General features: G+C 38.3%; 1 protein-coding gene and 1 pseudogene across 2 annotated transcripts in view; one reads left to right on the top strand and one right to left on the bottom strand.

Moving 5' to 3' along the window:
- Positions 1-16,800, top strand: part of DENND5B (DENN/MADD domain containing 5B) — a 234,482-nt gene that overhangs the window by 65,034 nt on the left and 152,648 nt on the right. The gene's annotated exons all lie outside the window — the stretch shown is intronic.
- LOC102856913 lies at positions 6,770-7,743 on the bottom strand (annotated as a pseudogene).

The following is a 16,800-nucleotide window of genomic DNA, read 5'->3' as shown; positions in this document are numbered from 1 at the left end:
TACTCCTTGGAGGCAAGGATTCTGGGGCTTCGTCTGACATACTTTGGACATGTTGCCAGGAGGGATGGGTTCTTGGAGAGGGACATCATGCTTGGGAGGGTGGAGGGACGGCGCAAGAAGGGAAGACCCTCTGTGAGGTGGATTGATTCAGTGACTGGGGTAATCGGGATGGGTCTGTCAGTGGCAGCGCGATTGGCACAGAATAGAGCAGGGTTTAGGGCTGTTGTGCATAGGATCGCTATGAGTCGTAAATGACTCGATGGCACATAACAACAACAACAACAACAACAAGACTTTGATTTAAAGTCAGCTCCTCATCACCAAAATCACGTAACTTATCACACATCGACAATAGTTAGCAGAAAATTTGGAAGCTTCCAAACTTCCTTGTACAAAGATACAAAGGTAAGGAAGGTAGAGGAAAGAGATAAGCTAAAAGAACTGATAATCACTCCATCCTTCATCTGGATGATTGTAATGAGAGAGAGTGAAATAGAGGCAAGAAATGAAAGAAAAAATAACCTTTTTAGGTAATCTTGTTACAGTGTTTTTTAAAACAACCAATCTAACAATGAATGAATGAAAATCCAACTTTTCTGTAAGCTTTTGTTAAAATCACAAAAAAAAGCAAAACCAAAACACCAAACATCTAGTCATTGGATAAACAGCGCTGATAGCTAGAGAACATGCCAAGAGTAATGCTGCAGCCTTGTTGTTGTTGTTGTGTACAGTAGAGTCAAAACAGACCTATAGCTGACCCTCTGGTGGGTTTTCAGAGGCAGTTAATTACACGGGAGAAGACTGCCCATTATTCTCCCATGAAGGAACTGGTGGCTTCGAATTGCATGCCTTCGGGATTGCAACACACCTGCTTGACATTAGGCCTTACTAGTTTTAAAATTTTAAGCAATTATATATATAACCTCTTCATTATTTTCCTTATCTTTTAAATGGTAATCTAACCAACTTCTAGAGAAAGGTACTTTTAAGAGTGTAGAATACAAGAAATTTCCATTTCGAATATGCTCTGATGTTCATATGTTGTTACTGTTATTGGCTGTCAAGTTGAGTATGACTCATAGCAACTCTGAACAGCAGACCTGAACCCTACCCTGTCCTGTGCCATCTTCATCATTCTGCAGCACTTGAGCCCATTGCTGCAGTCACTGTGTCTATCCAGTTTTGGGGTTTTTGTTTTTTGTTTTTTGACGGAAATATAAATCCTTACTCAACTAGTAAACAGCACCATGATTATAGAAAATATTGAAGTTATCAAGGATTTTATTTTACAAGGATCCTAGTCAGTGCTCATGAAAGATAAACATTGTATTGAGCAAATTGGTAACAAAATCTCTTTAAAGTGTTAAAAAGCAAAGGTGGCACTTTGAGGACTAATAACAAATCTGGCCATTCGTCAGGAAATTTCAGAATGCAGGTTGACTCATTAGCATCACAAGCCAAGAGCTCATAAAATCCACTTCTCCCTGCCCAGTGTAGTTGTTACCATTATAAAGAACATAGAAGAGAGTATCTTACTTTCCCTGGCAGTAAAAAGGGAAAGCTTTACAGAGAATGTAACATGAATGTAACATGGAGCACATGTTTGCTAAGTAGTCAGATTAGGGGAGAATGTCTTAAATTGAGGGAAGAACATGTGCAAAGGCAAACAAAGGGGTAGGACTATGGCACCAAGTAATTGACTGTAGTGAATGTGGAAGAAAAAAGACAGTACATACAACTAGGGAGATGGAGGCTAAATGTAATGTCAGGATAAGGAAGGTTTTATTGGGTTTTAAAGAGCCACTGAAGGGTTTTATGTAGGGGATTGTCATGCTCAGACTGCCATGGTAAGATCATTATGGCAATAGTACAGAGGTTGAGCTGACAAATCAGTTAGGAATCCACAGGGATTATCTGAACAGGAGATCATGAGTACCTGAACTGAGGTGGGGGTTGGAGACGTGAACATGACAGAAGGTTCCTTAAAACAGTTTGGGAACTCTAAGAGGAAACAAGAATAATTCATGCCTTGAGTGGGAGTGGTTTTTATTGACTCCGCCTTTGCTGTTGTTGTTTGTTGTTGTTGAGTTGAATATGACTCATGGCAACCTTGTGAACAGCAGATCTGAGTTTTGGCCTGTCCTGTGCCACCCTCCAACATACGTGAGCCCGTTTCTGCAACCATTGTGTCAGTCTATTTTGTTGAAGGTCTTCCTCTCTTTCGCTGATCCTCCAGCTTTCCAGGCATAATGTCCTTTTCCAGTTTCAGTATTTTCTTTATCTATCATGATGTTGCCTATCAGCCCAGTGGTAAAGATTTTTGTCTTCTTCATGTTGAAATGTAATCTATCTTGGATACTGTAGTCTTTGATCTTCTGCAGCAAGCACTTCAAGTCCTCGTCACTTTCAGCAAGCAAGGTTGTGTCATCTGCATAATGCAGGTATATACAGAAGTATAAAATCAATTCTAAAACCATTTATTTATTTATGTAAGCATCTTATATAGGGTGATGTTGCTATGTCCTTATTGTCAAATCAGAACTGACTCAGCTGACCATCCTGAAGGTGTTCAGAGGTGGTACATGGCACAGCTGGATATTGCTCATCTTTCTCTCAAGGAGGAACTAACTGGTAGATTTGAACTATGTGCAGCCCAGCTTCTTACCCTAAGGTACCAGAGATTATAGGCTAATCTGATGAAAAAACGAATTGTTCTTTAAACGTAATTAAAAAATTACTGATTTTCTTCTGATTATCATTTTACCTAGCCTTATATACAGGTTCAGGAACCTTGGTGGGAGAGTAGGTGGTATATTTGGCTGCTGACCAAAAGATTAGAGGTGCAGATACACCAGTGGTTCCAATGTTGGGAGCCTGATGGAGGATCTGTGAGAGCTGGAATTGTCTTGATGACAGTAAGTTTGGGTTTTTTTTGTGTTTGTATACAGTCAGTTTACAAAGAAAAATATTGATGGCATTTTTTTATACTAAGATGATTTATATATGCATATTCTATAGATTATATAAGGGAACTCAAGGCACGTAGTTCAAATTGACCAGGTGCTCCACAGAAGAATGGTGTGAAATCTCCTCCTATATGATTAACTGTCTCTGAAAACCTACTGGAGGGTCAGCTGTGGAACGATTGCAGCACTTCCGGTGTATGACAGCAACATGTAAAATAAAATACATTATTACAACTAATTTGCTTGCTCCTGTTTTTAAAACTGTGGTTTCTAGAAAAAAATTGTTGTTGTTGTTTTATACCATCAAGTTGGAACTGAACCATACCTGACCCTCCAGCGGGTTTTCAGACAGTAAATCACTTGGGAGGAGATTGTCCATCCATCTCTCGAAGAACAGCTGGTGGATTTGAACTGCAGGCCTTGAAATTACAGTGGGGTTTCTTACCACCAAATTACACATGTTTGATCATATTCTTTTTTTTAACAACTAAAAGACTTTATTGAATTACAGGTTTAAAAATAGATCATTTAAGGGACACTCTAGTGGCCTAGTGGCAAGAAGCTGCACTGCAATCCTAGAGGTACGCGGTTTGAATCCACCAGATGCTCTGCTGGAGAAGGGGGGGCAATCTCCTCCTGTACCAGTCAGATCCGATTTGATGGTGTACACACACGCACACAATTAAAAAATTTTAAAAATGGATCATTTAATTTAAAAATGAGCCTAACGTATGCTTCTTAAACTCTTCCAAAATTCTTTCCAAAAATGCAATCAATTTTTCTAAAATGACTAAAACAATAGGTTAATCAGTGAATTAATAGAACAGAGGTGGGTAGATACTAGTGGCCAATTGTTATAGAAAGAACTTAACATGGGCTTTAAAATACTTTGTTCTGGCTCTTGGTCCCTCACTTCCAACATGACAAAAGGAGAAACAATGGTCGTGCCAAAAAGGGCCTTGGCCACGTGCAGCCTATTCTGTGCACGAACTGCACCCACTGCATGCCCAAAGACAAGGCAATTAGGAAGTTTGTAATTAGAAATATAGTAGAGACAGCTGCCATCAGGGACATTTCTAAAGTGAGTGTCTTTGATGCATATGTGCTTCCAAAGCTCTGTGTGAAACTGCAGTCCTGGGTGGGTTGTGCCATTCACAGCAATGTGGTGAGGAAGCCGTGAAGGACTGAACACCCCCACGTAAATTTAGACCTGCAGATGCTGCCCCATGACCACCACCAAAGCCCCTGTGAAGAAAAAACTCATCTGAAAATAAAATGGAAATAGTACTTTAAAAAAATATATTTTCCTTGCACATCCATGTTTATTGCGGCTTTGTTCACAATAGCAAGGAGTTGGAAACAGCCTAAGTGCCCATCAACAAACGAATGGATAGAGAAGCTGTGGTATATTCACACAATGGAATACTATGCTACATTGAAAAACAAGCAACTCATGCAGTATTATTCAAAATGGGTGACCCTGTAGGACATTATACTTAGTGAAGTATCTCAGTCACAAAGGGACAAATACTGCATGGTGCCACTGTTGTAAAACAGGACTGACCTTGGGGTTAGGGAGAGACTGAGAAAGATGGGTTCAATAATGTATACTGCATTGAAACAGATGAGGGAGAAAACTGTTTAAGAGGGAAAATTATTAGGAATTTTTGTCATGACAGGAGTCCAGAGCAAAGGCTGCATAGTGGAGTCAACCTGGGGGGAGGGATTGTAAAACAATGAAAGAATTTTTCTTTTACTTTTCCAAGAGGATAGTGTACTGGGGAGGGGAAGGTTGAGAGGGGAGAAAAGTGCAACAATGAATGAATGGAAATCCAAAGTCTCTGTAAATTTTCATTGAAATTAATAATAAATTTTAAAAAATAGAATAGAAAAAAATATACTTTATCACATCAAATTAATTTAATGTAAGAAGTAGCGGGAAGGGCAACAAGGAGTACAAAGCATGTACTGAAGTCTTTCTGTATACATTTGACAGCAGATACAGCAAAAGTGGTCTTTTCAGATCTGCTAGAAAGTGTACACAAAGTAAAATTGCTTGCTCCTAGTCCTAACAGAATAAATGGGACACATTTAAACAAGAAATAAAACTTCATTTTAAGAGGTATACTATTACAACAAGATAAAAGTAAATAATCCAATTGCAAAATGGGCAAAGGATATGAACAGACACTTCACCAAAGAAGACATTCAGATGGCCAACAAGCACATGAAGAAAATCCCTAGGTCTAAGAGAGATGCAGATCAAAACAGCTATGAGATATCATCTCACCCCAGTCAGAACAGCAAAATTTAACAGAACAGCAAGCAACAAATGCTGGCAAGGTTGTGGAGGAACTGGAACCCTTATTCACTGTTGGTGGGAGTGTAAAATGGTGATATGGCACTTTCTCAAAAAGTTGCAAATAGGGAAACCATTTAAACCCAGCAATTCCACTATTGGGAATATATCCCAGAGACCATAACCGACATCCAAGCAACTAACTCAGTCTCATAAGGACAAATACTGCATAAGACGATTATTGTAAACATAGAAGGATAACTAGTAAAACATTTATGGGGACAAAGGTGGGAGCAGAGGGGTGTGGATGGGTAGGAGCAAAACCCTAGAGTTACACAGTTTGATGAGGGGAAGGAGAGGATGAAGTAAAGGGGAAGGATCCAACGGGGACCTGAAAAGGCAGGGTAATGATGGGCAAGATCCAATGATGATTAATTTTATAAAACATAGTGCATGGGAATGATTGTGTGAAATAAAATGTGAATGATGAGGGGAAAAAAGAGTTATACTATTACTTGGGTTATAGCTCACATATCCAGTTTGTTAAAAAGCCTCATTCGGCATGTAACTTGAAAAATTCAGCAAATCAAACTCAGGACAAAATATTTTTGTATTAAAAAAAATTTTTTTTGTATTAATCTCCATATATAAAGGCTACAGCTTTAATGGTTCATATAGTCCTTAAACTTAATCCTTGGTAAGTTTGAATTTTGAAATAAAAGTCAAGTTGTTAATTTCTTACAGTAAATACAATATATAATGTTTTTCTTCTTCCTGGGGTGTTTTTCAGAGGGTGGGGGAGAATCGGTAAACCTTTTACTCCTTGTCTGTGTGAGGATTTACAAATTCCTACCAAACTACAACAGTGATCTTCTGTGACACAAAACTCATAGCCAAACATGTAAACAAACAACAAAACCAAACTGGTTTCAACAGTCGCATTTCAAAAGTATAATCTATTAAGAACAAAATAACGTACAAGAAATTATAAAAGTTACGATTACAGTTACAGGTGCAAAATAAGATCTAATTATATCAAGCTCACAAAAAAATGTAAAATTCCTATGCATGCTTAAATATTATATACAATTTACATTAGTCAAGTATTGTTTGAATACACACCTTACTTCAGAAACCTAAAACTGTATTATTTTTTCTTCCACGTTAGTATTTGGAGGTACATGCCAATAAAAAAAATTCATTTATGTATTGACAAAGACGCCAGCATTTTTAATGTGTATGTTTCAAAGTGTAAAAAAAAGTTTAGATATTTTTCTTTAAGAAGAAAAAATAAATTAAAAATTGTCAAAACCTAACATGGTAAAATCTTAATGTTAACTTAATTAAAATGAAAAATGGGGGGAACCCACTTTTTTTGAAATAGATACCATGATCTTATTGATCTGAAACTACAGAAAGCATTTAAGGAAGGGGAGATCTGTGAAAAATAAGACCAACCCAAGGGATGATGAATGCTGCTTTAGAAATCTGACTTGCAGGAAAACTAGCTGCTGTTCCTAGCTTTAAAGCTATCTGTAAAATCCATTTTCTTAATGGTCCAGACATCTTGACAATTTTTCCCGATTTGACAGAACTTCCATCGATTTCTACATTCATTACAGACAAAAGGTGTTGGTCCGTCAGCACTTTGGGATTGTACCTGTGGGTAAGTACAGTTCTTTTTGCATTTGCCACTTGTGAGTAAGTCAGTCTGGATGGCACTGTCTTGGCCATTTGATGCTCTTTGATGGTTTCTTTGGTCAGGTTTTCCTCATCCCTTTAAGTTCATCCCTAGCCGTTTTCTTTGCTGTCATTCTAGCAAATAAGTCTAGAGAATGTTTCCCCACAGTCCATTTTTCTTAAATTTGGATTCTTTGCATCCTTAAGGTTTGATGACCTACTTCGTACCCTGGTTTTGTATTTCATGTCTATATTCCTTATTTCTTGATATATAGCTTCCTCAATCTGAGGTCCTAATTTTTCATCATCAGCTCCAGTAGCAATGTAGTCATCTCCTGTTCGAGGAGCTGCAACAAGCATCTCCGTACATTTTAGCTGTACAGAACTGGAAGAGCTTGGTGCCCGAGGAAAAGATGAAACATAAGTGTCTCGAGCACTTGTCTCATCCTCTCTGTTGCCTACATTGCCACTTCTCTTGTTTCAGGGAAATTCTCTGATGTAATCAGAGTTTCTTTTTTCTTTTCTTCAGAATCTTTATTAGTGGATGGCCCAGCTAGTAACTTTTTTCCAAGATTTGCTGAGACTTTACTAAAATGTAACTTCATCTGTACTCTGCTCTCAGATGACATTAACTGACATTTCAATTATTTTCTTCTATACTAATTCCAGGATCATGGGAATATTCTTAAGTACCTTTAGCAAATCTAATGCTCTGGCTGCATTCTTCTGCCCATCTTGTTCATCTTCTTGGCAGTGCGGGCCACCACATCCTCCATGACTCCAGCTGGTCTTCCTCATGCCTACCCAGGCCTGGACGTGAGATGAGCGAAGACTGTGGCAGAGTGAGAGTGTAGGGTCGGGGCCTGGTGCCGGCGAGCACCCATGCACCTGGCCAGGGCCTGGGCCCCTTGTATTATATTCTTGTATTTTTTTCTTACTGGCTAAATTTATGTGAGTTCACTTATTTGTGTATGTTGCAACTAGTTGTTTGATGAGCACATATTCCATTATAAGTTGTTAGACACATCTGGAATTGACATATTGGAAAATTACTTTTAGAAACATGGAAAAAGATCTTACAGCTGATTTTAAGTTCTTCAGTCTATAATGCCCGCAAAAAACCCTGAAGATGTCACGATTAATTTTTAAGTCCATAAGTTGTATAGTATTCATTCAGTCTTCTGCAAATAAGTTCTTTCTACAATATAAATTGCCACACTGAAACATGAATAAAACTGGATTAGAGAAAAGATGAATTTGAGAAGAGTTTTGAGATTTTGCATAAAATCTCGGATTTTGTCTGAAACAAGCAAACCAAAAGTCAAACCCACATGGATTCTTGTCATAGCTGTTCCACAGAGTTCAGTCTACCCCATGGAGTTTCCACAGCTGTAATTTTTATAGAACAGACTGTTAGACCTTTCTCCCTTAAGTGACTCATGGTTCAGCGTGCAACTTCTCAGCAGCCGAGCACTTAACCACTGCCTCCTGAAGACTACTTGGTGTCTAAGCACTGTATTTTTTTGTTGTTGTTATAATCCAAAGAAGTACCTGCATGAGAAACAAAATACACCAAAAGATATGGCTAATGTATTTTTTTAAAAAACAACAACAAAAAACAACCAAGCAACAACCCAAACAGCCACACAAATCCCATTTGTCTGTTAATGAATATTAATTTACTCTATCGGTAGCTTGCTAGAGAAGCAGTTATGTTGCCAGTTCAAAGGCAGGCAATTCTAACCAATGAGTAGCTCCGCAGGATAAAGATGGGCACTGCTCCTGTGTGATTTACAGCGATTTACAGCCTCTCAGAGTCTGCTGGAGGATCAGCTGTGAGTTGGTTCTGACTCAGCAGCAGTGAGAGAGAGAGAACAGTTTGATAATTGTGATGGTTGTACAACTCTGTAAATATACCCCCCCAAAAAAAGTTAAAAAAAAAATCACTGACTAGAAGGGTGAATTTTATGGTATGTGGAAATATAACACAATCAAATTATTACCAAAAAATCATAAATCTACCCTATATATATATATATATGTTTATGTCAGTTTCAAGACTAAGATTCCTCTAATTCAGACCATAGTGTTTTTCCATCACTATCTGAGAGCTGAACAATGGATATGGATGACAGAAGAAAAATTGATGCCTGTGAGATGTGGTGTTGGAGGAGAGCACAGAATAACCTATGGATTGGGAAAAAGAAAACAAAAAAAACCCCTCCACTAGATATGCCTTGGAAAGGGTACAGCAAGAGTGCTTTTTGGAGGCAAGGATGGCAGAGCTTTATCTCACATTCTTTGGAAAGAGACATCATGCTTAAAAAGGTGAAGGGGCAGTGAAAGATGAAGACCCTCAACCAGGTGGATCAACATGGTGACTGTAGAAATGGGCTCAGGTGTGTCAGGCACCGGATGACGATGGTGCAGGATGACGATGGCACAGGATAGGACGGGGTTCGTTCAGGTCTGTTGTTCATAGAGTCGCTCTGAGTTGCACTTGACTCGATGGCACCTTAGCAACAACAGTCTTTTTTTTTTTTTTTTTAGTAGGCGCATTAAAGCAAACATGTTCAGGAATTAGTTTTCATCCTAAAATGAACTGCCCTTTTTAGGCTTCTGTTCCAGCCCCACAGATCTGATAGTGTTTAGGGAAGGTTGTCATCTTTGTTGAGCACTTACTGTTAAACATTGTCTAACTACTGGAATTGACAGGTAGATTGAAAAACCATTATTTTTATTCCAGTTCTAGAACATGATGCACTAAAAAATGTGATGCATTGCAAGAAATCTAGCCAGAAAATCGTACAGTCTATCTTGAATGGATACCAAAACAGAAGGCATTGTGTTTTCAACTATAGAATGTAGCAAAGGAGTCAAATTTATTCTTTCCATGTGCCAGTATCTAAAGTAACATTTCCTGGCAGGTCGCCATGCATCCTTTCTTCCAGAAAGAAAAATAGAGTTAATGTGGTATGTTTCTTTTCCTCTAATGTCTCCTTTCCAAGTCATTTCCATATACGTTTTGCAGAAAAGAGACTGGGTCCACTTAGATGCCGTCATGAGCAAACCCCTTTACTTAGATTTTTACACAGCTGCTGTGTTTGCCCTAGCTCCTTCCTGAACAGCTTTGTCACTGAGACCTTATGCTAGGGCTGCTTGAGGCAACCTTTCTGACGCAGGCTTAATGGTGATTAGTCCCCAAACAAGTCTAGGGCAGGACTCCCTGCTGAGATAAAGAATGAACAAAATTGGTTTGCACACAGGCCAGCTGCATTTGCTGCAGCTTTGGTCTCTCAAATGAGGACGATTTTCTTGTTTACCAAGATGAGGTTAAATTAGCACAGCATGAGGCAAAAAGGATGGGGTGGGGGAAAGGAAGAAAACTAGCTATGCTAGTTGAGTGTGATGCAGTGCATATAGAATTCAGTAGCTTTGTAGTTTGAAATGGAAGCAGCCATACAATATTAAAAAGCTTGATTTAAAGCTCTTGACCATGAGTTTGCTTGCTAGTAATCTTGGTAGCAATATATTTGAGTACACACTACTATTCAGTTGGTCCTGACTCCGTGACCCTTTGTCAGGTCTCTGTAAGTCTTTCTGGGGGGAGACTGCTTGCCCTTCTCCTGCAGAACAACTGGAGGATTTGAATTGCCAGCCTTTTAATTAGCAGTCCAGTATGTTACCACTGTGTCTTCAGAATATATAGATTACATTTAGGAAATAACAAGTGAACTGAGTTTCTCATGCTTAACCCTAGACCTGGTTAGTAGGTTTAGAGAAAGGCACATTTGGTAATACTGGATTTTGGAGACTATAGTTCAAACCCTATCTCTGTCCTTAACTGACACCACATAACTGAAGTAAATTGTTTGAGTGAAGTAAGAGTATGTACGAGTGCAAGTGCAAACATGTTTGTGCTGCTTACTCTCTTGAGGATTGTTCAACTCTATCATGTAATAAATTGTATGTTGTTATTGTTATGTGCCATCAAGTCACCTGAGACTCATAGTGACCCTATGTACAACAGCTCTGAACCCTGCTCTATCCTGAGCCAACCTTATTGTCTCCAACATACCTACCCCCATTACCCTAGTCACTGAATCAATCCATCTTATCAAGGGTCTTCCTCTTTTTCACTGTCCCTCTACCCTCCCAAGCATGATGTCCCTCTCCAAGGATTGGTCCCTCCTTGAAACATGCCCAAAGTATGTCAGACAGAGCTTCAGAATCCTTGACTCCAAGGAGCAGACTGGTTTCATCCACTCTAATCCGAACCTATTTGTTCTCCTAGCAGTCCATGGTTTATTCATTATTCTTCACTAGCACCACAGCTCAGAGCATCAATTCTCATTCTAACATTATCCAGTTTTCTGATGCATAGCACGTAATTGTAAAGACCATGGACTGGATCAGGTACACCTTAGTCTCCAGACTGACATAATTGCTCTTCATTACTCTGGTGATGTCCCTGACAGCAGACTTTCCCAATGCAATATATCTTTCGATTTCCTGGCTACTGGTACCAAGAGTTGATTGTGGAGCCAAGCAAACTAAAGCTGTTATCAATCTCAACCTCTTCACCATCCATAATGATGCTGCAAATTGGCCCAGTAGTGAGAATCTTTTTTTTCTTGATGTTGAGCTTCAATCCATACTGAAGGCTGCAGTCCTTGACCTTCCACAGCAAATGCTTCAGGTCCTCCTCAGAATAAAATTTTATGTATTGCTACAGCAATGTCTTCTAGAGTGACATACAATCTAGCTACAGAGGTTAGATGAACCATGTAATTACAGAACTGAATGTAGGCAGTCTCAGACTTCCAGAGCTTCTGTTTACAAGATTTAACATTTCTCTCTGCATTGCTCTTATTGGAGGCTTGCCTCTCCTTGGCTAAATTGGGTATCATGTGGGGGTGGAGAATGGTAATGACAGAATAAATAGCTGAGGGGAAGGAGAGGTATAGGAAGGGAAAGGGAGAAAGAAAAACAAAAATACAAAGGTGGTGTATTGAAAGACAACTTTCATTGTGATGTTTCTCTGAAGTTGCCTTCTAAGTCTCCTGAGACCCACAGAGCCTCTGTGCTCTCTCAGCACTTTACCAGCTTGGATCTGAGCGCAGATCAGTCCTTTGCAGATCACAGATAGAAACACTTCTACAAATTTAAGGAGCTCTTGTGGTTTATTGGCAAGAAGCTGCACTAAAATTCCAAAGGCATTCAGTTCAAGTCCGCTAGCTGTTCTGCAGGAGAAGGATGGGCAATCTCCTGTGCCTTTATCTGCCTCTGAAAACCCATCAAAGGGTCAGGTATGTGTCAGTTCCACCTTGATGGTACACAACAACTAGTTTAGGCACAAGGATCATAAAGAAGACTTCATTGTCTTACTCCTATGGGAAATGAAGGAGTTCTGGTGGCTTCATGGTAATGCACTCAGTGCCAGCCCAAATCCACTAGTTACTCCGTAGGAGAGACAGGCTCTCTCCTCCCATGTGATTTATTGGCTCTGGAAGGGTCAGCTATGAGTTGGTTCTGACTTAGTGAAACACAGCAACATGGAAAATTAATCCTCATACATCAAGCTCTGAATTCTGCTGTAAAAGTGTTAATTTAAACTGCAAGTTTTGTGGTTTTAGACAGATTCTTTTTAGCAGTTAATATTTCTGTATACTTCTCATTCTGTATTCATCTGTACTTTAACTGGCTCTCTCATGACAAAGGTAACTGCAGTCAACAGGAGAGAGAGGGAGAGAGAGCGAGAGAGTGCGTAAAGCAGAGTAGTCAGGAAGTTATATCTCATAGTTGTTTTAATTTGCATCTCTCTTAGAGCTAGGGATTTTGAACATTTCTTCATGTGCTTGTTAGCCATCTGAATGTCGTCTTCGGTGAAGTGCCTGTTCATGTCCTGTGCCCATTTTTCTATTGGATTATTTACCTTTATCTTGTTGTGGTGCTCAAGTATTTCATAAATTCTGGATATAAGTCCCTTATCTGATATGTTATTACCAAATACTTTTTCCCAGTCGGTGTCCGTAATGTGTTTTTCTACAGCAATAAACCTGAAGTTATTTAAGATAACCAGCCCACAGCTAAATTGTTAAATGCAGTGAAGAAGTGATAAAAATAACAATCTACAGCTTATTCAGTATTTGGGTTTAACTTCTTTTTAAGTATGACAGATAATAACAACACAGAAAATATTTAGTGACTTGTCAAAAAGAGCAAGCTGATTAAAATTATACAAGAACTAATTAACCTGTACATTTAATTTTAACAACAGTGTAAATAATAAAGAATAAATGTAGATGTATTTTTTAAAAAGTAACTTTAATACATTTTTTTAACCTTTTTGATATTTTAATGAAAGTTTACAGAGAACTTGGGTTTCCATTCATTGTTACACCTTTTCCTCCCTACCCCCTCAGTTTGCTTTTCTCTTTAAAAATTTTTTAAGTGTTGCATAATTTCCTCCTTCCCTCCATTGCCCAGTCCACTTTGCTGAACACTTCTTATTCTAGAATATTGCCATGAAAATAACACCTAATCATATATTTCTTTTAGACAGTTCTTTCCCTCATCTCTTTCAATGCAGTGTTCATTATTGATCCGCTCTTTTCTTAGTTTCCCCCCAACCCCATGTTAGTCCTATTTTATAACAATGGCATTATGCAGTATTTGTCCTTTTGTGACTGAGATAGTTCACTCAGCATGATGTCTTCCAAGATCACCCATTTTGTATAATATTTTATTAGTTCCTTGTTTTTTAGTACTATGTAGTATTCTGTTGTGTGACTATACCAAAGCTTCTTTATCCATTCATTTGTTAATGGGCACTTGGTTTGCTTCCATCTCTTTGCTAAATGTTTAAAATCCCTAGCTCTAAGAAAAATGCACATCAAGACAACTGAGATATCATCTTATTCCAGTAACAATAACAGAGTTCCACAGAGCAGCAAACAACAAATGCTGGCGAGGTTGTAGAGAAATTGGAACTCTTATTCACTGTTGGTGGAAGTGTAAAATGGTACAACCACTCTGGAAGGCAGAATGGTGCTTTCTCAAAAAGTTGGAAATAGAAATACCATTTGACCCAGCCGTTCCACTACTGAGGATATACCCTAAAGAAGCCAGAACTGCCGCTCAAATAGATATACGCATACCTATGCTTATTGCTGCATTGTTCTCAATACATATATTTTGATGATTTAAAAATATACTGTAAGGCTTCTAATGTCATATTTCTCTGCTTAGCTTAAATTCATGCCTTCTAAGCATATCTTTCCATAAACTGTGTAGGATAGAGTTATTATTAATATGTTTTCTCTGTTCTTGATATGTTTGATATGACATAAATTTGATGTGACATATTTCATAATATGTTTGAAGCACTATCATAATACATTGAGTAAGGATTGAAATTGTCAGCCATTTACTAATCATGCTTGTACCAAAGTCAGCAGCCTTGGTATCAGCAGCTAGGAGATCAGGAGATGTATTGCACCGGGAAAGTCATCTGTCATGGAATTCTCTAAATTACTGAGGAGAAATTATATCATTATGAAGACTTACGTGCCTCCAATGTCAGCCATAGTCTTCAATAATTTACTGTGCATCTGAGAGCTGGACAATGAATAAGGGTGACAGAAGAAGAAAAGCCTTTGAGCTATGGTGTTACAAAAGAGTACTAAATATTACATGGACTGCTAAAAGGAAAAACAAATATGTCGTGGAGAAAGTGCAGCCAGAATGCTCTTTGGAGGTAAAGAGGGCAAACCATCCTCTCCCATACTTTGATCATGTTGGTAGGAGAAGTTATTCCTTGGAGAGGCACAGGATACTTGGAAAGATGGAGGGTCAGTGAAGGAGGGGAAGATCTCAACAAGGTACATTGATACACTGACTACAGCAGTGGTCTCAAGTGTATCAGAGGTGATGAGGACGGCACAGAATTTATATAATAGGATTCAAATCTGTTGTTCATAGGGGTCACTATGAGTTGTACTTGACAACAGCTAACAACAGTATGTTTGATTAAGCTCATTAGAAGAACTGAATATATTTGTTGCTTGATATTAAAGAATTTTAAACAAACTATTTACTACTGGTAATATTATGATTTGATTTATAAGTTTAATCTTAGTTTAAAGATATTTCAGTGTAACAAAACTTTCCCTAAACTATCATCTACTGATTATTTATATGTGATTGAACAAAGTTCTGGTTCATTGTTGTTTGGCTTTTTAAAATTTTGTTCATTCATACAAATTTGAAAGTCTGTTAGGACTTATTCTACAAAGATTTGATGTACTGTTCTCTCACAGCAAATCTTTTTGACAATGAACGTTGCTCTAGAACACAAAGTGTATATAAATATCGAGAGTGGTTTTTCAAGAATTCAGCATTTATAATGTAGATTGTTTCTCAGCTATTTCTGCAGAAACAAATATTACTACTTAAGAGACACAGTAATTTTTATTCTTTCAGTATTATGATAATCTCATCATAAACTCTTATTAAAAGGCCTTTGTATTACTACAAGCTTCTATAAAAGAATCTTTCCTTCAAACCAAGCACAAAGTCAGTAGCCATCCCCATTTTAGCCCATGTTCATAATTTCCTATTTATTTGGTAACTATTCCTTTGTTTTATATTAGACATTGTGTAGGCTTCAGTAATTAAAAAAAAAAAAAAACAAACAAAAACAATACCAAAAACAACCCAAACAACTCAAAGGTTTTTACAAAAGAAATTCCTAAGCTTAGCTCTGAGAAATGGCCACAAACTTGCAGGTAGGAGTGGATAAGGAGGCTACTCGAGGAAATGTTTGCCATAGAAGAACAGCATATATAAATAATCTGCTAGTCTGAGAGGGCACTTGATAAATGACTGCTGTTGTTTAATAGCATCCAGTCGATTATGATTCATAGCGACCTTAGGAACAGTGGGTCTTAACCCTCCTCTATCCTGTGCCATGCTCGTCATCTCTGACACACTTGAGCCCACCGTTAACAGTCACTTTCCTTCCATCTTGTTGAAGATCTTCCCCTCCTTTGCTGATCCTCCACTTTCCCTAGTAGGAACTGGTCTCCCCTAACAATGTGCCCAAAGTGTGCGAGATGAAGTTTCTGTATCCGTGCCTCCATGGAGCATGCTGGCTACACGTTTTTCCAAGACACATTTGTTTGTCCTTTGGACAATCCATAGGATATTCAGCACTCTAGCACCATAATTCAAAAGACATTGACTCTTCTTCTGTCATCCTTATTCATTGTCCAACTTTCAGCTGCATAGTAAGTAATTGAAAAGATTATGGTTTGGATCGAGTACATTTTAGACTTCAGATCAGTATCATTGGTCTTCAGCACTTTGGAGAGGTTCCTGACAGTCAGAATATGGAAAAGCCTGTGGGAAGGATTAAGACATAAGAAAAATCAGTTTATGGAAAATTCTTGAAACCATTTAAAGGAATTCTTAGGATAATGAAACACTTTTGAAGCACTCTATTTTTTTTAAATGTTTTTAAATTTTGTTTTGTTTTTAAAATTTTATACTGGTTTATCTACAAAGTTCATATACATTGATTTTCACACTGGATCTTCCGCATTTACTTCACCCACCTCTACCTCCACCCATCAAATTGTGCAACCCTGTGAGTAACACCCTCTGCCCATTCTCACCCCTTTGATCCGCCCCCTCCCCCCCTTTGGATCCTCATACACTTTCTACAATAATGGTCTTATACAGTATTTGTCCTTAGGGGATTGAGTTATTTCACTCAGCATAATGCTCTCCAGTCCCTCCCAAAGTTAGGCAGTAATTTACAAAATCATTTATCCTGTGTGCTGTGTAGTGTTC

Source organism: Elephantulus edwardii, unplaced genomic scaffold (assembly GCF_000299155.1).
Source record: "Elephantulus edwardii isolate Elephantulus edwardi_28Jun2011 unplaced genomic scaffold, EleEdw1.0 scaffold00157, whole genome shotgun sequence".
NCBI classification, from domain to species: domain Eukaryota; kingdom Metazoa; phylum Chordata; class Mammalia; order Macroscelidea; family Macroscelididae; genus Elephantulus; species Elephantulus edwardii.
The sequence above is the reverse complement of the archived record's forward strand: the minus strand, read 5'-3'. Positions and strand labels throughout refer to the sequence as shown.